General features: G+C 46.4%; 1 protein-coding gene across 11 annotated transcripts in view; it reads right to left on the minus strand.

Moving 5' to 3' along the window:
- LOC137522035 (uncharacterized) overlaps positions 1-22,099 on the minus strand; it is a 206,247-nt gene that overhangs the window by 137,735 nt on the left and 46,413 nt on the right. The window lies entirely within an intron of this gene.

Raw genomic sequence — 22,099 nt, forward strand, 5'->3', positions numbered from 1 at the left:
GTTTGTATATACTGATTATACAAACAAACATTCAATATAAAAACTTTTTAACCAATAAGCAACTGGCTGATTAGTATGAATCAGCTCAATGGTTATGTAAATAGCTGTTTCCCATCATCCTTAGCATTATAGAGTTGGCAGAACCGCAATGAAAATATTAATATACAGACATATATAAATGTAAGGCCTGGCAGATCTCGGGTCTTCCTTCAGCCTCTATACCCCAATCTAATAATATGCTCTTCACATTTACGCCAAGCCCCTGCGTGAACGGTAGACCAGTACTCCTACCCGACTAGTTACCCTGCAGGACTTCAACGTGCAAGGCATAGAGACTGAGGCCGGGAAAACAAGAGTACTACAAGAACCCACTAGGCAAGACAAAGGTGGCAGGGTAATATCAGACTGTAGTGCGGAATGCACTTGTGGAGGAGATTACACAGATCACAGCAGGAGCTATGATAATACAGCAAGGTGGTGAACAGGCAGATGTCTAGGTCTACAGGAGCTAGAGATCAGAGTTGGGCCGAACCTCCGATTTTAGGTTCGCGAACCGGGTTCGCGAACTTTCGCGGAACGTTCGGTTCGCGTTAAAGTTCGCGAACCGCAATAGACTTCAATGGGGATGCGAACTTTGAAAAAAAAAAATAATTATGCTGGCCACAAAAGTGATGGAAAAGATGTTTCAAGGGGTCTAACACCTGGAGGGGGGCATGGCGGAGTGGGATACCCGCCAAAAGTCCCCGGGAAAAATCTGGATTTGACGCAAAGCAGCGTTTTAAGGGCAGAAATCACATTGAATGCTAAATGACAGGCCTAAAGTGCTTTAAAACATCTTGCATGTGTATACATCAATCAGGTAGTGTAATTAAGGTACTGCTTCACACTGACACACCAAACTCACCGTGTAACGCACCGCAAACAGCTGTTTGTACTAGTGACGGCCGTGCTGGACTGGTGCGCACCATGGCGAGAGTGCAGGTTTTGGTGGCTTTACAGCCCATATGGTCGGCCTGGCTGATGTAGCTGAATGACAGAACAGTGACTGTCCAGCTGATCAAATTTGGTCTGACCACAATGAAGCAACGACCTTATTATCTTTTGTGTGCCCCCCGAGACACTCATCTAGGCGCCGGTCATTGCTTCATTGTGATACGCAAGCCCCTTCACCACGGCAAGGTAATGATCACGAAGGGGAATGGGCGCATGTACATGCCTTTTCTTTTGTTGTTGCAGCTGCCCTCAGTGCAGCCAGAAAAATTAGGCAGTCATGTACACGCACCATAAAAATTATTACAGCGGCCGCTGCTAGCAGCGGCCTAAAAAATTCAGCAATCCGCCTGGAGTCCCGGACCCTGTTGGTGGTGGCGGAGAAGGTAGTGAAGCGGCCTGCAGGCAGACATGCTGTGTGGAGGGACTGGGAGCGACTTAGTCTTTTTGGGGCAGGCCAGGCAGCCAGTCACACGGCGTGCAGGCAGAGATGCTGTGTGTGCGGGGACTGACTTAGTCTTGGGGCGGGCAGCAGCCCTCCGGGATCCATGCCTCATTCATTTTGATAAAGGTGAGGTACTTAACACTTTTGTGACTTAGGCGACTTCTCTTCTCTGTGACAATGCCTCCAGCTGCGCTGAAGGTCCTTTCTGAGAGGACGCTTGCGGCAGGGCAGGAGAGAAGTTGGATGGCAAATTGGGACAGCTCTGGCCACAGGTCAAGCCTGCGCACCCAGTAGTTCAAGGGTTCCTCATCGCTGTTCACAGCAGTGTCTACATCCACACTTAAGGCCAGGTAGTCGGCTACCTGCCGGTCGAGGCGTTGGTGGAGGGTGGATCCGGAAGGGCTACGGCGAGGCGTTGGACTAAAGAACGTCCGCATGTCCGACATCACCATGAGATTGCTGGAGCGTCCTGTCTTTGACTGCGTGGACACGGGAGGAGGATTAGTGGCGGGTCCACTGAACAGAACAGGTATACAGTGGCGGGTTCACAGAACAGGTATACAGTGGCGGGTCCACTGAACAGAACAGGTATACAGTGGCGGGTCCACTGAACAGAACAGGTATACAGTGGCGGGTCCACTGAACAGAACAGGTATACAGTGGCGGGTTCACAGAACAGGTATGCAGTGGCAGGATCACTGAACACAATAGGTATGCAGTGGCGTGTTCACTAAACAGGTATACAGTGGCGGGTCCACTGAACAGAACAGGTATACAGTGGCGGGTTCACAGAACAGGTATACAGTGGCGGGTCCACTGAACAGAACAGGTATACAGTGGCGGGTCCACTGAACAGAACAGGTATACAGTGGCGGGTCCACTGAACAGAACAGGTATACAGTGGCGGGTCCACTGAACAGAACAGGTATACAGTGGCGGGTTCACAGAACAGGTATGCAGTGGCAGGATCACTGAACACAATAGGTATGCAGTGGCGTGTTCACTAAACAGGTATACAGTGGCGGGTCCACTGAACAGAACAGGTATACAGTGGCGGGTCCACTGAACAGGTATACAGTGGCGGGTCCACTGAACAGAACAGGTATACAGTGGCGGGTCCACTGAACAGAACAGGTATACAGTGGCGGGTTCACAGAACAGGTATGCAGTGGCAGGATCACTGAACACAATAGGTATGCAGTGGCGTGTTCACTAAACAGGTATACAGTGGCGGGTCCACTGAACAGAACAGGTATACAGTGGCGGGTTCACTGAACAGGTATACAGTGGCGGGTCCACTGAACAGAACAGGTATACAGTGGCGGGTTCACAGAACAGGTATGCAGTGGCAGGTTCACTGAACACAACAGGTATGCAGTGGCGGGTTCACTGAACAGGTATACAGTGGCGGGTCCACTAAACAGAACAGGTATACAGTGGCGGGTCCACTGAACAGAACAGGTATACAGTGGCGGGTCCACTGAACAGAACAGGTATACAGTGGCGGGTTCACAGAACAGGTATACAGTGGTGGGTCCACTGAACAGAACAGGTATACAGTGGCGGGTTCACAGAACAGGTATGCAGTGGCAGGATCACTGAACAGGTATGCAGTGGCAGGATCACTGAACAGGTATGGAGTGGCAGGATCACAGTACAGGTATGCAGTGGGCTGAGGGCTCACTGAACAGAACAGGTATGCAGTGGCAGGATCACTGAACAGGTATGCAGTGGCAGGATCACTGAACAGGTATGCAGTGGCAGGATCACAGTACAGGTATGCAGTGGGCTGAGGGCTCACTGAACAGAACAGGTATGCAGCCAGGAAGAAGTTAAGCCTAACTAATCTTTCCCTATATGAGAGACTGCAGCAGCTCGCCCTACTCTCACTAATGCAGGCACACGAGTGGCCGTAATGGCCGCCGCTGCCTGCCTTATATAAGGGGGGGTGGGGCTCCAGGGGCTAGTGCAGCCTAATTGGCTACACTGGGCCTGCTGACTGTGATGTAGAGGGTCAAAGTTGACCCTCAGTGCATTATGGGGCGAACCGAACTTCTTCCGCAAAAGGTTCGCGCAAACCACGTTCGCCGGCGAACCGTTCGGCCCAACTGGACTAGAGACCAGAGAGCAAGATTGCTCAGAGTGACCGCAGCTCTGCGCTTTCGATAACCGCCACAATAAACGAGACACAATGGTTGCTCAGTGCGACCGCAGCGCTGAACATCTGATGTCCACCACACTGAGTAGACAAGGACAGACAAACAGACAGACAGAAGAAATGTTTGCTAATCTAATCTCTGCCCCAGCGATAACAAACATCCACACAGGCACAAACAAGACAAACAGGAAGGAGCATAACTAATAGCAGCCGCAGCAATAGTCACGTCCACAGGATCTGAACTAGCTGAAATGCTAGCCAATCACCTCAGCAGTGTCAAGACTAGCAGGACTAGAAGGACATTGATGTCCACAGGATCAGAACTAGCTGGAGCTGTAGCTAATCACACCGTAGTGATGGCTGCATCCAGGCTAGCAGGACTGAAAGGACACTAACGTCCACAAGCAAGGTTAAACAAGGCAAGGCAAGACAAGGTAATTCACGATTCAAACATAGGTCCCAGCAAGCAGCTAAGACAAAGCTGAATGCTATGACAGGCAAGGTGTGAGAGGAGGAGGAGACTTTTCTATGAACATCACCCAATGAGAGCAGACATGCAAATGCCCTCACAGCTGAATGGTAATCACTCAATCCTGTGCTAGTCTGATTGAAGACTGCAGGCTGACTGCAGATGGAAAGGACTCTCATTACAAATGCATGCATTATTATGCAGCTACATGCATGTAGGGTATTCAGAGCTGTCTGGCTGCAGTTCAACTGCAGCAGGCCATAGGTGGATTCTTGACAGCATCCTGAGCTGCACTGAACTGCAGAGTGATTGCAGATGGCAATGACACTTATTGTGAATGCAATCAAAACTGAATGCATGCAGAGAAATCACAACTGCCTGGTTGCAGTTCCACTGCAACCAATAGGACATGCTACAGGAGAGATCCTGACATTGAATATATATAAAAATAGATATTAAAAGGGTGTAAAATATAGAAATACAGGATATTATTCCTAAAAAGGTATAATATAGAGAGCGCTGTAATAACAGCGCAGGAGTTTTGGACGCAGCCGGCGCCACCATAGACCGTAATTGGAATCACGGCTATAGCTGCACACAGTGAGTAACTTCGGCGCTGTCCAGAAGATGGAGCTGAAGTTACTTTTAAAACAATGTAATAATTCGGCCTCCAGCTCTGGCCACAGGTCAAGCCTGCGCACCCAGTAGTTCAAGGGTTCCTCATCGCTGTTCACAGCAGTGTCTACATCCACACTTAAGGCCAGGTAGTCGGCTACCTGCCGGTCGAGGCGTTGGTGGAGGGTGGATCCGGAAGGGCTACGGCGAGGCGTTGGACTAAAGAACGTCCGCATGTCCGACATCACCATGAGATTGCTGGAGCGTCCTGTCTTTGACTGCGTGGACACGGGAGGAGGATTAGTGGCGGGTCCACTGAACAGAACAGGTATACAGTGGCGGGTTCACAGAACAGGTATACAGTGGCGGGTCCACTGAACAGAACAGGTATACAGTGGCGGGTCCACTGAACAGAACAGGTATACAGTGGCGGGTCCACTGAACAGAACAGGTATACAGTGGCGGGTTCACAGAACAGGTATGCAGTGGCAGGATCACTGAACACAATAGGTATGCAGTGGCGTGTTCACTAAACAGGTATACAGTGGCGGGTCCACTGAACAGAACAGGTATACAGTGGCGGGTTCACAGAACAGGTATACAGTGGCGGGTCCACTGAACAGAACAGGTATACAGTGGCGGGTCCACTGAACAGAACAGGTATACAGTGGCGGGTCCACTGAACAGAACAGGTATACAGTGGCGGGTCCACTGAACAGAACAGGTATACAGTGGCGGGTTCACAGAACAGGTATGCAGTGGCAGGATCACTGAACACAATAGGTATGCAGTGGCGTGTTCACTAAACAGGTATACAGTGGCGGGTCCACTGAACAGAACAGGTATACAGTGGCGGGTCCACTGAACAGGTATACAGTGGCGGGTCCACTGAACAGAACAGGTATACAGTGGCGGGTCCACTGAACAGAACAGGTATACAGTGGCGGGTTCACAGAACAGGTATGCAGTGGCAGGATCACTGAACACAATAGGTATGCAGTGGCGTGTTCACTAAACAGGTATACAGTGGCGGGTCCACTGAACAGAACAGGTATACAGTGGCGGGTTCACTGAACAGGTATACAGTGGCGGGTCCACTGAACAGAACAGGTATACAGTGGCGGGTTCACAGAACAGGTATGCAGTGGCAGGTTCACTGAACACAACAGGTATGCAGTGGCGGGTTCACTGAACAGGTATACAGTGGCGGGTCCACTAAACAGAACAGGTATACAGTGGCGGGTCCACTGAACAGAACAGGTATACAGTGGCGGGTCCACTGAACAGAACAGGTATACAGTGGCGGGTTCACAGAACAGGTATACAGTGGTGGGTCCACTGAACAGAACAGGTATACAGTGGCGGGTTCACAGAACAGGTATGCAGTGGCAGGATCACTGAACAGGTATGCAGTGGCAGGATCACTGAACAGGTATGGAGTGGCAGGATCACAGTACAGGTATGCAGTGGGCTGAGGGCTCACTGAACAGAACAGGTATGCAGTGGCAGGATCACTGAACAGGTATGCAGTGGCAGGATCACTGAACAGGTATGCAGTGGCAGGATCACAGTACAGGTATGCAGTGGGCTGAGGGCTCACTGAACAGAACAGGTATGCAGCCAGGAAGAAGTTAAGCCTAACTAATCTTTCCCTATATGAGAGACTGCAGCAGCTCGCCCTACTCTCACTAATGCAGGCACACGAGTGGCCGTAATGGCCGCCGCTGCCTGCCTTATATAAGGGGGGGTGGGGCTCCAGGGGCTAGTGCAGCCTAATTGGCTACACTGGGCCTGCTGACTGTGATGTAGAGGGTCAAAGTTGACCCTCAGTGCATTATGGGGCGAACCGAACTTCTTCCGCAAAAGGTTCGCGTGCGGTACCCGCACGCGAACCACCTACGTTCGCGCAAACCACGTTCGCCGGCGAACCGTTCGGCCCAACTGGACTAGAGACCAGAGAGCAAGATTGCTCAGAGTGACCGCAGCTCTGCGCTTTCGATAACCGCCACAATAAACGAGACACAATGGTTGCTCAGTGCGACCGCAGCGCTGAACATCTGATGTCCACCACACTGAGTAGACAAGGACAGACAAACAGACAGACAGAAGAAATGTTTGCTAATCTAATCTCTGCCCCAGCGATAACAAACATCCACACAGGCACAAACAAGACAAACAGGAAGGAGCATAACTAATAGCAGCCGCAGCAATAGTCACGTCCACAGGATCTGAACTAGCTGAAATGCTAGCCAATCACCTCAGCAGTGTCAAGACTAGCAGGACTAGAAGGACATTGATGTCCACAGGATCAGAACTAGCTGGAGCTGTAGCTAATCACACCGTAGTGATGGCTGCATCCAGGCTAGCAGGACTGAAAGGACACTAACGTCCACAAGCAAGGTTAAACAAGGCAAGGCAAGACAAGGTAATTCACGATTCAAACATAGGTCCCAGCAAGCAGCTAAGACAAAGCTGAATGCTATGACAGGCAAGGTGTGAGAGGAGGAGGAGACTTTTCTATGAACATCACCCAATGAGAGCAGACATGCAAATGCCCTCACAGCTGAATGGTAATCACTCAATCCTGTGCTAGTCTGATTGAAGACTGCAGGCTGACTGCAGATGGAAAGGACTCTCATTACAAATGCATGCATTATTATGCAGCTACATGCATGTAGGGTATTCAGAGCTGTCTGGCTGCAGTTCAACTGCAGCAGGCCATAGGTGGATTCTTGACAGCATCCTGAGCTGCACTGAACTGCAGAGTGATTGCAGATGGCAATGACACTTATTGTGAATGCAATCAAAACTGAATGCATGCAGAGAAATCACAACTGCCTGGTTGCAGTTCCACTGCAACCAATAGGACATGCTACAGGAGAGATCCTGACATTGAATATATATAAAAATAGATATTAAAAGGGTGTAAAATATAGAAATACAGGATATTATTCCTAAAAAGGTATAATATAGAGAGCGCTGTAATAACAGCGCAGGAGTTTTGGACGCAGCCGGCGCCACCATAGACCGTAATTGGAATCACGGCTATAGCTGCACACAGTGAGTAACTTCGGCGCTGTCCAGAAGATGGAGCTGAAGTTACTTTTAAAACAATGTAATAATTCGGCCTCCAGCAATAGCTGAAAGCTGAATTACATAATTCCCCACTATCCACGTGGACCTAGAGGGGGAATAGTATTTAATGCGGCAGGGACTAGTGCAGCAGCAGGATCAGCCATATACCGGCTGTATCCTGCGCCCAAGTCTCCTGGTGGCCAGTTTTCTTGTACGCATAATATAGGGCTTGTGTGACATGTCCCTTTATTTACCTCTTCATGTCACTTCTGGGGCCTTTAATGATTAAGAAGAAACCTACCATGGCTTGTTAATTTATTTCCTCCATATTTACAAAAGAATTCTATGGATATGATTTTACAAATGTGGATGTTATCTGTACTACAATACATTTTTATCTTTGAGGACTTTTACAATCAGGAGCAGTCCTGGATCAGGTGGTCAGTACTACATCTGTTAAGCTACGTACACACACACGACAACGATCGTTCGTTGTGAATGACGAACGATCTTTTAATTGATGAGAGAACGACTTAAGCAAAATTAGTTTTTAAAAGTGTGTAACGATCTGATGGTTTGTTAACGAACGATCCGGAACAACGTCACAGTAGAATACAGGAAAATGCATGTTTTCTACGACGTGCTCACATCTAGCCATTATTATATCTTCTGTACAGTGAAGATGTCACATACTGATCCTGGAAGTGACATCATAGGAAGTACCGCCCGCACGTAACGAACGGTTCAAAACGTACGTTACACTATAAAACTAACGTTACGTATATTACATTACGAGAACTCATACTGTAGGTATGTAGGTAGTGCATTTAGATAATACAGAGTTGAAAACGCATAAAAAAAACACTCTGTCCTGTTTTAGTGTCCATTAAAATTACAATTATGGTATAATCATGGAGCAATTAACGTGTCACAGGACACATTCATAGAACGAACGTTAAATAATGAAAACCACGTGTTGCGCTTGCGCATTCAAATGAAAAGTTCTATGGAGATATAACGAAATGCGCATGTCAAGCCTAGTACGAACGGCCGTTTTCTAACGATGTACTAGTTTTGCAAACGATCGTCGTTTAAAAAATCCACCAAGGTAGATATTTCGTTTTTAACGATCTAGCTCATCCATCGTTTGACTTAATGATCGTTGGAGGTTTTTGTTAAACGATTGTAGTTTGAAATGATCGGGGAACGATTGTTTCAAATGACTATAGTCGCATGTGTGTACGCACCTTTAAGCAGCAGACTGATCTTCTCTTCTTTGCAGGGCAGTTTTGTGTATTACATCATGTTGCACCTTTTCCCTTGTATAGCTGTGAAGTTGCGCAGTGAGCACATGCATACCTTCAAACATTTTGAGATAAGAAAGAAGGATGCTTTTAAGACATATCCCTGCCACACCTCTTATCTCGCCCTTGCCACAACTCCAGTCATGTCTCAACACTAGTTAGGTGTTTCACAAAGAATTCATAAGAAAATTACGTTGTTTTTCTTTTCATTGTTTCAACCACACTTTCTGATCACACACTTTCTGATTAATTATTTTGTTACTACCTTTTCTTCATGTTATTATCTAAAAATAGCTAACACGTCAGTCTAGAGCAGGGGTGCCCACACTTTTTCGCCTCGCGAGCTACTTTAAAATTCGCCGAGGCCAGGAGATCTACCGATGTTTCAAATGCACCCCCCCCCCCCCCCCCCCCCGGAAATGTAGTTAGGTATAGGTCCCTTCAGTATAGGTTAGCCGGGTATAGGTCCCTTCAGTATAGGTTAGCCGGGTATAGGTCCCTTCAGTATAGGTTAGCCGGGTATAGGTCCCTTCAGTATAGGTTAGCCGGGTATAGGTCCCTTCAGCATAGGTTAGCCGGGTATAGGTCCCTTCAGCATAGGTTAGCCGGGTATAGGTCCCTTCAGTATAGGTTAGCCGGGTATAGGTCCCTTCAGCATAGGTTAGCCGGGTATAGGTCCCTTCAGCATAGGTTAGCCGGGTATAGGTCCCTTCAGTATAGGTTAGCCAGGTATAGGTCCCTTCAGTATAGGTTAGCCAGGTATAGGTAGAGATGAGCGTAATGGCGTAATTACGATTTCACGAAATTTCGCGTAATTAGTGTAATTACGTTTATGGCCATAAGTACATAATCGTAATGAAGAAGGATTTCGCGAAATTTCGCGTAAGCATAATTTTCGCGTAATTTTCGCATTGCAACAGGTATTACGAAATTAATGCGTATGGCCATGCTCCCGAAGCGGAAAAGTTGACGCATGGATCAATGTTAGGTAGCCGCCGACTTTAAGGGTTAATAGCAAAGCCCCCTTAAATGCTAAGAGCCTCAAATTTGGAGAATATATTAAGGAGATCAGAAGGAATAAGAGGAAAAAATATTTTTTCAAAAAGACCTTATAGTTTTTGAGAAAATCGATGTTAAAGTTTCAAAGGAAAAATGTAAACATTTAAAAACCCGCCGACTTTAACGGTTAATAGCAAAGCCTGCTTAAAGTTTAGGAACACCAAATTCCCAGGGTATATTAAGGGGATCAGTGGGAATAAGAGGAAATTTTTTTTTTTCAAAAAGACCTTATAGTTTTTGAGAAAATCGATTTTTAAGTTTCAAGGGCGAAAATGTCTTTTAAATGCGGAAAATGTCAGTTTTTTTTGCACAGGTAACAATAGTGTATTATTTTCATAGATTCCCCCAAGTGGGAAGAGTTTTACTTACTTCGTTCTGAGTGTGGGAAATATAAAAAAAACGACGTTGGGTCCCCCCTCCCAGACCTCTTTAACCCCTTGTCCCCCATGCAGGCTGGGATAGCCAGAATGCGGAGCACCGGCCGCGTGGGGCTCCGCACCCTGACTATACCAGCCCGCATGGTCCATGGATTGGGGGGTCTCGGAAGGGGAGGGGCAGCCAAGCTTTCCCCTCCCCCTCCAAGCCCTTGTCCAATCCAAGGACAAGGGGCTCTTCTCCACCTCCGATGGGCGGTGGAGGTGGAGGCCGCGATTTCCTGGGGGGGGGGTTCATGGTGGAATCTGGGAGTCCCCTTTAAAAAGGGGTCCCCCAGATGCCCACCCCCCCTCCCAGGAGAAATGAGTATAGAGGTACTTGTACCCCTTACCCATTTCCTTTAAGAGTTAAAAGTAAATAAACACACAAACACTTAGAAAAAGTATTTTAATTGAACAAAAAACATAACCACGAAAAAAGTCCTTTAATATTCTTAATTAACCATTAATACTTACCTGTCCCTTTAAATAAATGATCCCTCGAAATAGCCTCGGAAATGTTCTATCAGTTACAATGTAACAAAGTTATTACAATGTAACAACTTTGTTACATTGTAACTACGCCGCACCCGACGTCACTCGCCGCTCAGCCACCGCAGCATACACTTACCCGTCCGTGCAGGACGCTAAGTCCCCGCAGCTCCCGCTGTCCACCCCGCCCACATCTGTCACCCACATGTGGGTGACATGTGGGTGACATGTGGGAGAGGCGGGGAGGGCAGCGGAGCCGGCGGGGACTTAGCGTCCTGCACGGACCCGACAGAGCTCTGAGCTATATAGCTCAGAGCTCTCTAAAGCATCTTTGTATTTTGGCTCCAAGGAGCCCCATTGGTCCTTAGCAGACCAATGGGGTTCCTTCTGATTTAAAGGAACCCCATTGGTCTGGTAAGGACCAATGGGGCTCCTTGGAGCCAAAATACAAAGATGCTTTAGAGAGCTCTGAGCTATATAGCTCAGAGCTCTGTCGGGTCCGTGCTGCGCAGACGCGTATGCGGCGGCGGCGGCGAGTGACGTCGGGTTACAATGTAACAAAGTTAACAAAACATTTCCGAGGCTATTTCGAGGGATCATTTATTTAAAGGGACAGGTAAGTATTAATGGTTAATTAAGAATATTAAAGGACTTTTTTCGTGGTTATGTGTTTTGTTTAATTAAAATACTTTTTCTAAGTGTTTGTGTGTTTATTTACTTTTAACTCTTAAAGGAAATGGGTAAGGGGTACAAGTACCTCTATACTCATTTCTCCTGGGAGGGGGGGGTGGGCATCTGGGGGACCCCTTTTTAAAGGGGACTCCCAGATTCCACCATGAACCCCCCCCCCAGGAAATCGCGGCCTCCACCTCCACCGCCCATCGGAGGTGGAGAAGAGCCCCTTGTCCTTGGATTGGACAAGGGCTCGGAGGGGGAGGGGAAAGCTTGGCTGCCCCTCCCCTTCCGAGACCCCCCAATCCATGGACCATGCGGGCTGGTATAGTCAGGGTGCGGAGCCCCACGCGGCCGGTGCTCCGCATTCTGGCTATCCCAGCCTGCATGGGGGACAAGGGGTTAAAGAGGTCTGGGAGGGGGGACCCCACGTCGTTTTTTTTATATTTCCCACGCTCAGAACGAAGTAAGTAAAACTCTTCCCACTTGGGGGAATCTATGAAAATAATACACTATTGTTACCTGTGCAAAATAAACTGACATTTTCCGCATTTAAAAGACATTTTCGCCCTTGAAACTTAAAAATCGATTTTCTCAAAAACTATAAGGTCTTTTTGAAAAAAAAAAATTTTCCTCTTATTCCCACTGATCCCCTTAATATACCCTGGGAATTTGGTGTTCCTAAACTTTAAGCAGGCTTTGCTATTAACCGTTAAAGTCGGCGGGTTTTTAAATGTTTACATTTTTCCTTTGAAACTTTAACATCGATTTTCTCAAAAACTATAAGGTCTTTTTGAAAAAAATTTTTTTCCTCTTATTCCTCCTGATCTCCTTAATATATTCTCCAAATTTGAGGCTCTTAGCATTTAAGGGGGCTTTGCTATTAACCCTTAAAGTCGGCGGCTTTTTTATATTATACGGAGCGTTACGGTTTAACGCGAAATTACGGTAGCGTTTAATGCGAAATTACAGCATGAACGAAACGCGAAATTACGCGTTGAAAATTAAGCTTACGGTATTTTCAATTACGATTTTAATGGCAATTACGCTACTGTAATTTTGCATCGTAATCGCAAATTTCGCATGCGTAATTTTAGTAATGCGAAATTACGAAAATTTCAGCTCAACTCTAGGTATAGGTCCCTTCAGTATAAGTTACCTGGGTATAGGGCCGGTGTCTTCCTGCGGCGGCGTCCAGGTATTCACTCCCTCAGCCGAGGGAGGCTCCGGTTGGCAGCGTGAGTGGAGTTGCTCTGCTCCCCTGAATGGCTGCGCGCCTCTCCTCCCCTGATTGGCTGCTCGCCTCTGCTCCCCTGATTGGCTGCGCGCCTCTGCTCCCCTGATTGGCTGCGCGCCTCTGCTCCCCTGAATGGCTGCGCGCCTCTCCTCCCCTGATTGGCCAGGCTCTCTCCTCCTTCGCGATCAGCGGCCAGCAGCAGAAACTGCGTTCTACAGCTGCTGACTGCTAAATTCAATGGGACGCGGCCAAGAGGCCGCGATCTACCGATCAGGCGATCGCGATCGACCTATTGGGCACCCCTGGTCTAGAGTATGGGAATAAAGTTTGCTGTACATCAGACCTACAAGAGAGACAGAATGGACAGAGGGATTTGGTTCTAAAAGTGTGATTGCCCTCTGAAAAAAATGGACGGCTGGGAGCTATGACTGATTCCACCACATCAGCAATACCTTAGGGCTCTTTCACACTAAGAGCTGATCCATGCGTTTTGACGGTTCGCTCCTAGTTATCGGTAAGTGGGGTAACATGAGTCTATTGACTTTCATGTTACTTTTCACATTAGACAAAGCATTACGGTGAAACGTTTCTGGGAGCTTTTAATCGTCCGCCGTAAGCGTATACCCTTCGGGTGATTTAGAACTAATGTCGCTGATCAGCGTTGAACTGCAACTTCCCGATGTTACGCTATAGGTCATAAAATGTGCACGAAAGCGTGTTTTTCAAATCTTAAATGCATATTCTTTGTGAGAGGATACATAGCATCATGTCTAACCTTTGTATGGAATTTTGTTTTAACCTGACAACTCCAGCATTTTGTTCTCTTTCCTTGTATTGACCACAACAGTTAATCACAAGTCAAGTACCTCAGCCATGCCAACACAAGGGCCTCAATTCACGGAGCATTATCAAACGTTTATCAAACACTTTATCAAACGTTTGATAATTTACCTCATGGGTAAAATCTCATTTTACATTCACTAAGGTGTTATATATTTATCGAATGTTTTACCGATAAAACGTTCAACAAATATATAACACCTTAGTGAATGCAAAATGAGATTTTACCCATGAGGTAAATTATCAAACGTTTGATAAAGTGTTTGATAAACGTTTGATAATGCTCCGTGAATTGAGGCCAAGGAGAGCGGCACTGATCTCCCTTCTGCTCTCCTCGGTTACAGGCATGAGGAGACCGACACTGGAATACCTAAGTGTGAATGATGTCATATTACATTATTTTACCATAATATCCATGGCTCCAAAATGTCGCTTTTCACTTGATTTGGAACCAAATCTCTTTGTCACTCTTTCTGCTTTACAGTATTAGTCCCTCATCAGGTGTACACATCTAAAGAAATACATGCGTTTCTCCGCTACTATTTTGTATATGTGCTAATGTGACTTCAACTAGAAATGTCCATTGTGGTTGGGATAATGAAAATACATTCTTTGCTCCTAAATTCTTTGTAGTATTTATGACTGAGGAGGTTGGGGAGGAGTGACTGTGATACATCCCTATGTCCTATCACAGAGTTGAGAGCTATTATTATGCAATATACTAAGGGAACTCTAGTTAAAATGTGTATATAGTTTTGGAGAGCATAAGTAATACAGCATCTGAACAACCAGAAGTCCCAACTACCGGCATGTCTGCTCTCCAGCATTCGTGCACGGCTTCCAGCATGTCACATGACCTAGTGTGGGTCACTTTAAGCATTAATGCTCCTTAATATTCTAAAGGACATGACAGGCTGGATAAATGAACACTAAATCATGCAGCCCTGCCATTACTCTGCATTGGTTTTCAGGCAGTACGGCATGTGGACACAAGGTGGGTCCTTACTGAGGAGCATGAGTAATGGTTGTGATTGTGACCACTGTGACCCCAGTTCCTACGTTATATGGAAATACAGAGGCGCCAAAAGAATAAAAGATTCTAAAAGGTTAAAAGTGCTCAGGTGGCGGTGGTGGCCCGGCAGCACCCAAAGACAGACACGATGCTGTTGATTGAAGATATAACAATTTATTCACATACTCCCATACAAAATGCAACGCGTTTCACGGGCAACATCCCTCTTCATCAGGCAATAAGAAACTGGAGTATCTCACTGTAATATGACAGAAGCAACAAACATATCAGGACGCTGTAAGGTGTTCAATGTGTTAAAACATGTACATGGATAATAATGTCTACTATATAGGGTAAGATAATGTATAATGATATGGGTAAGAGGGTCTTGTACCAGAAAATTAGGTATTAGAGTGAAATACTTAGTGCAAGCTGCTAATTTATGAAAAAAGAAGTTAGGGGACTGGGGGACTAGTAAAGGGAAAATTGGTGAGCTATGCATGTGACTGGGAAACTAAATAGTCCTAGAAAAGCTGAGTGTATATAAGATGTAATATTGAACAATGTTGCGCGAATTATAATAGTCAGGTATGGCATAAATGGAAGCATGGTAATAAGGATAAGGTAGAAGAGAAAAACACTTACCAGCGTGGGGTCCAAAACGTGCTTGGCACCTCTGTGCTGTAGTGTGGATAATGAGCTCTTTAAATAGGAAGGTGGATTGAAAGGGGATGGCCAATTAATTATGCTAATGCAGGGCTGGGGGCGAGTGGGGGGTGGGGGCGTGATAGGTGATCTGTTCATGTGTAGGATCATGTGGGGGGTGGGGATATGAGAAATTGATATAAGGGCCTGGCCAATGGCGAAGCTGAACTGGGGTGGGAAGGTCAGGTACACGAGGGTGGTGTAATGTTTACGTCATGCCGCATGGAAGTCCACCCGCCCGCGTGCTAATAATGCGCAATGCGGGCGGCCCACTGGCTCCCAGCGGTGCTGCGCGTGTGTGCGCATGCTCGGAGTGGAAGTGAAGGGTGGGATGGAGGGTAAACTACTGTGGTGGCGTGCGCATGCGCAAAAGTGCGGCCAGGAACTCAATATCCCCGACATCATCCCCAATCTTTCAAAGGTCGAAAGATCCGCCCTCAAAACTCTGAAAAACAATTCCAACATTGTCATTAAACCTGCAGATAAAGGGGGAGGGATTGTCATCCTAGACAAAACAGACTACCTGGAGGAATCCCTTAGACTACTCAATGACCCAAAACACTACACCCTCTTACCAACGGATCCCACTCCTGATATCAACATTACCTTAAAACAATTTATCAGTGAAGCTTTATTGAACAATATTATTAACAAAAATGAGAGGAATTTCATCATCAACCACCACCCCAAAACTCCTTTCTTCTATTACCTGCCAAAAATTCACAAAAACCTTCATGAACCACCTGGTAGATCAATTATATCTGGTATAGACTCAGCCACCAGCAATCTATCCCGTTTTATCGACACACACCTACAACCTCATGTTCAGTCCTTACCATCTTTTCTTAAAGATTCCCAACACCTCATCAACTTTCTCCAATCGATACCCTGGCAGGACGACTACATCTGGCTTACCTGCGACGTTACCTCACTTTATACGAATATACCACATACCTTTGGCCTTACAGCGTTACAGTACTACCTCCGTTCCAACAGCTCCATGCCACAAATTCAACAATCATTCATCATGCAGTGCACAGAATTTATCCTGAATAACAATGTTTTCACCTTCCAAGAACAAACATACCATCAAGTCAGCGGCGTTTCAATGGGAAGTTCGTTCTCCCCCTCTTACGCTAACCTGGCCATGGGATATTTAGAATATATAAAAATGTACAACCACAATCCAATTTTTCTCTTCTACCTTATCCTTATTACCATGCTTCCATTTATGCCATACCTGACTATTATAATTCGCGCAACATTGTTCAATATTACATCTTATATACACTCAGCTTTTCTAGGACTATTTAGTTTCCCAGTCACATGCATAGCTCACCAATTTTCCCTTTACTAGTCCCCCAGTCCCCTAACTTCTTTTTTCATAAATTAGCGGCTTGCACTAAGTATTTCACTCTAATACCTAATTTTCTGGTACAAGACCCTCTTACCCATATCATTATACATTATCTTACCCTATATAGTAGACATTATTATCCATGTACATGTTTTAACACATTGAACACCTTACAGCGTCCTGATATGTTTGTTGCTTCTGTCATATTACAGTGAGATACTCCAGTTTCTTATTGCCTGATGAAGCGGGATGTTGCCCGTGAAACGCGTTGCATTTTGTATGGGAGTATGTGAATAAATTGTTATATCTTCAATCAACAGCATCGTGTCTAGAGTTGAGCTGAAATTTTCGTAATTTCGCATTACTAAAATTACGCATGCGAAATTTGCGATTACGATGCGAAATTACAGTAGCGTAATTGCCATTAAAATCGTAATTGAAAATACCGTAAGCGTAATTTCCAACGCGTAATTTCGCGTTTCGTTCATGCCGTAATTTCGCATTAAACGCTACCGTACTTTCGCGTTAAACCGTAACGCTCCGTATAATATAAAAAAGCCGCCGACTTTAAGGGTTAATAGCAAAGCCCCCTTAAATGCTAAAAGCCTCAAATTTGGAGAATATATTAAGGAGATCAGGAGGAATAAGAGGAAACATTTTTTTTTCAAAAAGACCTTATAGTTTTTGAGAAAATCGATGTTAAAGTTTCAAAGGAAAAATGTAAACATTTAAAAACCCGCCGACTTTAACGGTTAATAGCAAAGCCTGCTTAAAGTTTAGGAACACCAAATTCCCAGGGTATATTAAGGGGATCAGTGGGAATAAGAGGAAATTTTTTTTTTTCAAAAAGACCTTATAGTTTTTGAGAAAATCGATTTTTAAGTTTCAAGGGCGAAAAGAGTTTTACTTACTTCGTTCTGAGTGTGGGAAATATAAAAAAAAAAACGACGTGGGGTCCCCCCTCCCAGACCTCTTTAACCCCTTGTCCCCCATGCAGGCTGGGATAGCCAGAATGCGGAGCACTGGCCGCGTGGGGCTCCGCACCCTGACTATACCAGCCCGCATGGTCCATGGATTGGGGGGTCTCGGAAGGGGAGGGGCAGCCAAGCTTTCCCCTCCCCCTCCGAGCCCTTGTCCAATCCAAGGACAAGGGGCTCTTCTCCACCTCCGATGGGCGGTGGAGGTGGAGGCCGCGATTTCCTGGGGGGGGGGGGGTGGTTCATGGTGGAATCTGGGAGTCCCCTTTAAAAAGGGGTCCCCCAGATGCCCACCCCCCCCTCCCAGGAGAAATGAGTATAGAGGTACTTGTACCCCTTACCCATTTCCTTTAAGAGTTAAAAGTAAATAAACACACAAACACTTAGAAAAAGTATTTTAATTGAACAAAAAACATAACCACGAAAAAAGTCCTTTAATATTCTTAATTAACCATTAATACTTACCTGTCCCTTTAAATAAATGATCCCTCGAAATAGCCTCGGAAATGTTCTATCAGTTACAATGTAACAAAGTTATTACAATGTAACAACTTTGTTACATTGTAACTACGCCGCACCCGACGTCACTCGCCGCCACCGTCGCATACGCGTCTGCGCTGCACAGACCCGACAGAGCTCTGAGCTAAATAGCTCAGAGCTCTGAGAAGCATCTTTGAATTTGGGCTCCAAGGAGCCCCATTGGTCCTTAGCAGACCAATGGGGTTCCTTCAAATCAGAAGGAACCCCATTGGTCTGCTAAGGACCAATGGGGCTCCTTGGAGCCCAAATTCAAAGATGCTTCTCAGAGCTCTGAGCTATATAGCTCAGAGCTCTGTCGAGTCTGTGCAGCGCAGACGCGTATGCGACGGTGGCGGCGAGTGACGTCGGGTGCGGCGTAGTTACAATGTAACAAAGTTGTTACATTGTAATAACTTTGTTACATTGTAACTGATAGAACATTTCCGAGGCTATTTAGAGGGATCATTTATTTAAAGGGACAGGTAAGTATTAATGGTTAATTAAGAATATTAAAGGACTTTTTTCGTGGTTATGTTTTTTGTTCAATTAAAATACTTTTTCTAAGTGTTTGTGTGTTTATTTACTTTTAACTCTTAAAGGAAATGGGTAAGGGGTACAAGTACCTCTATACTCATTTCTCCTGGGAGGGGGGGTGGGCATCTGGGGGACCCCTTTTTAAAGGGGACTCCCAGATTCCACCATGAACCACCCCCCCCCCCCAGGAAATCGCGGCCTCCACCTCCACCGCCCATCGGAGGTGGAGAAGAGCCCCTTGTCCTTGGATTGGACAAGGGCTCGGAGGGGGAGGGGAAAGCTTGGCTGCCCCTCCCCTTCTGAGACCCCCTAATCCATGGACCATGCGGGCTGGTATAGTCAGGGTGCGGAGCCCCACGCGGCCGGTGCTCCGCATTCTGGCTATCCCAGCCTGCATGGGGGACAAGGGGTTAAAGAGGTCTGGGAGGGGGGACCCCACGTCGTTTTTTTTTATATTTTCCACACTCAGAACGAAGTAAGTAAAACTCTTCCCACTTGGGGGAATCTATGAAAATAATACACTATTGTTACCTGTGCAAAAAAACCTGACATTTTCCGCATTTAAAAGACATTTTCGCCCTTGAAAATTAAAAATCGATTTTCTCAAAAACTATAAGGTCTTTTTGAAAAAAATTTTTTTCCTCTTATTCCCACTGATCCCCTTAATATACCCTGGGAATTTGGTGTTCCTAAACTTTAAGCAGGCTTTGCTATTAACCGTTAAAGTCGGCGGGTTTTTAAATGTTTACATTTTTCCTTTGAAACTTTAACATCGATTTTCTCAAAAACTATAAGGTCTTTTTGAAAAAATTTTTTTTCCTCTTATTCTTTCTGATCTCCTTAATATATTCTCCAAATTTGAGGCTCTTAGCATTTAAGGGGGCTTTGCTATTAACCCTTAAAGTCGGCGGCTACCTAACATTGATCCATGCGTCAACTTTTCCACTTCGGGAGCATGGCCATACGCATTAATTTCATAATACCCGTTGCAATGCGAAAATTACGCGAAAATTACGTTTACGCGAAATTTCGCAAAATCCTTCTTCATTACGATTATGTACTTACGGCCATAAACGTAATTACACTAATTACGCGAAATTTTGCGAAATCGTAATTACGCCATTACGCTCATCGTCTGTCTTTGGGTGCTGCCGGGCCACCACCGCCACCTGAGCACTTTTAACCTTTTAGAATCTTTTATTCTTTTGGCACCTCTGTATTTCCATATATCAAGTCATCCACCCTTGGTGGAAGGGTGAAAAACCCTCTTCTTTTCCTTCTACAGAGAGCGACATCTTCGCCCTGAGTGGGGTCAGGCCTAATCTCCCCACCTGCGTATTCAGTGGTTGCCTAAAGGGCAACCCAGGTTTGTAAGTATAACACTTACGTTTCACCATTACCTCCATTTCCAAAACATACTACACTATATTGGGCTCTCGGTCTCCATTTGTCCAGTTCCTACGTTGGTCCTTAAAGAGAAACTTTAACTAAAGGATTAAGCTTCATTCCATTCAGTAGCTGATACCCCCTTTCTCACTGGAAATCTTAAAATTTTCTCAAATAGATCAAATGGGGTCTGTATGGCTGATACCGTGGTGAAACCCCTCCCACAGTGTGATGTCATGACAATGGTTCTGACAGTTTGCTATCTGTGAACCCCATTGCATTGTGGGAAATAACAGCCTCTTTAACCACTTGCCGACCGCGCACTCATACCGCGCGTCGGCAAAGTGGCAGCTGCAGGACAAGTGACGTAGTTCTGCGTCGCCGGCTGCAGGCCAATTAGTCAGGAAGCAGCCGCTCGCGCGAGCGGCTGCTTCCTGTCAATTCACGGTGGGGGGCTCCGTGAATAGCCTGCGGGCCGCCGATCGCGTCTCGCAGGCTAAATGTAAACACAAGCGGAAATAATCTGCTTTGTTTACATTGTACGGCGCTGCTGCGCAGCAGCGCCGTAAGGCAGATCGGCGATCCCCGGCCAATCAGCGGCCGGGGATCGCCGCCATGTGACAGGGGACAGCCTGTCACTGGCTGCACAGGACGGATAGCGTCCTGTGCAGCCCAGATCACCAGGGGGGACAGGGAGGAGAGGGAGGAGGGGAATCTCGCCGCGGAGGGGGGCTTTGAGGTGCCCCCCCCGCAACACCCATCAGGCAGGAGCGATTAGACCCCCCCAGCACATCATCCCCCTAGTGGGAAAAAAAGGGGGGCGATCTGGTCGCTCTGCCTGCACCCTGATCTGTGCTGGGGGCTGTAGAGCCCACCCAGCACAGATCAGCTAAAACAGCGCAGGTCCTTAAGGGGGGGGGGGGGGGGGTAAAGGGTGGGTCCTCAAGTGGTTAAATGCCATTAAACATCTGGCACACTCTTTCTTCAACTTTCACCTCAACTATGCAAGATCCTCTCAGCTGATTCTGTCCCGCTTTCACATCTGTCTTTATACATAAGCCTCTAACAGGTTTCTCTCTCTGCTCCTCCAATGACCTTCTAATGACTTCCTTAATCATTGCCTTTTCTCATAGCTTCAAGACTTTTCTAGAGCTGCCTCTAGTCTTTAGAATTCCCTTCCTTATCTCCTTAGGCTTGCTCCTTCTACCATTAAAAACACTAAAACAAGCCCTTAAAACCCATCTTTTCAAATTCACTAACTTATCTTTCGCTCTCTAACCATCAGTAAGTAGCCACAGTTCCATTTGCCCTTACGTGTTGTATATTATGTTCTAAGCTGTAAGCTCGATTGGCAGGGTCCTCTTCTTCTCTTTTTGTGCCACAGTTGGTACTTGATATGTTGGTGTTTGAATTCGACATATCAAAGTAGGAACACCCAAATACTGCCAATTAGCACACTTCAGCACCGTTTCAGTATGAACAAGTGGACAGGATCGGGGCAGTTCATTACTTACGGTTCACAATGCCTTCCACATGACCCTGATACTTTCTCCTTCCAAAGCCGAAAGGAAGAAGCCTTGGAGTCATGTGAAATGCGTTGTGAAGCGCAAGTAAGTGAACTGCCTCAACCTCTGACCCTGTCCGCTTGTTGGCACTGAAATAGTTCTAAAGTGTGTTGTTCAGCCAGAGCCTGGACAAGGTCCTCCAGCACCCAAGGCTGAAAGACCAAAGTGCGCCCCTTAATCCCTCCCACCCCAGCCGTCACACACTGATTGCTATTAGACTTACACCCAAGGGCCCCCAACCCCCCCAACACCTTAATCTCTAGTTATCTGGCTTT

The sequence above is a fragment of the Hyperolius riggenbachi genome, chromosome 1 (genome assembly GCF_040937935.1).
Source record: "Hyperolius riggenbachi isolate aHypRig1 chromosome 1, aHypRig1.pri, whole genome shotgun sequence".
In the NCBI taxonomy this organism is placed as follows: Eukaryota; Metazoa; Chordata; class Amphibia; order Anura; family Hyperoliidae; genus Hyperolius; species Hyperolius riggenbachi.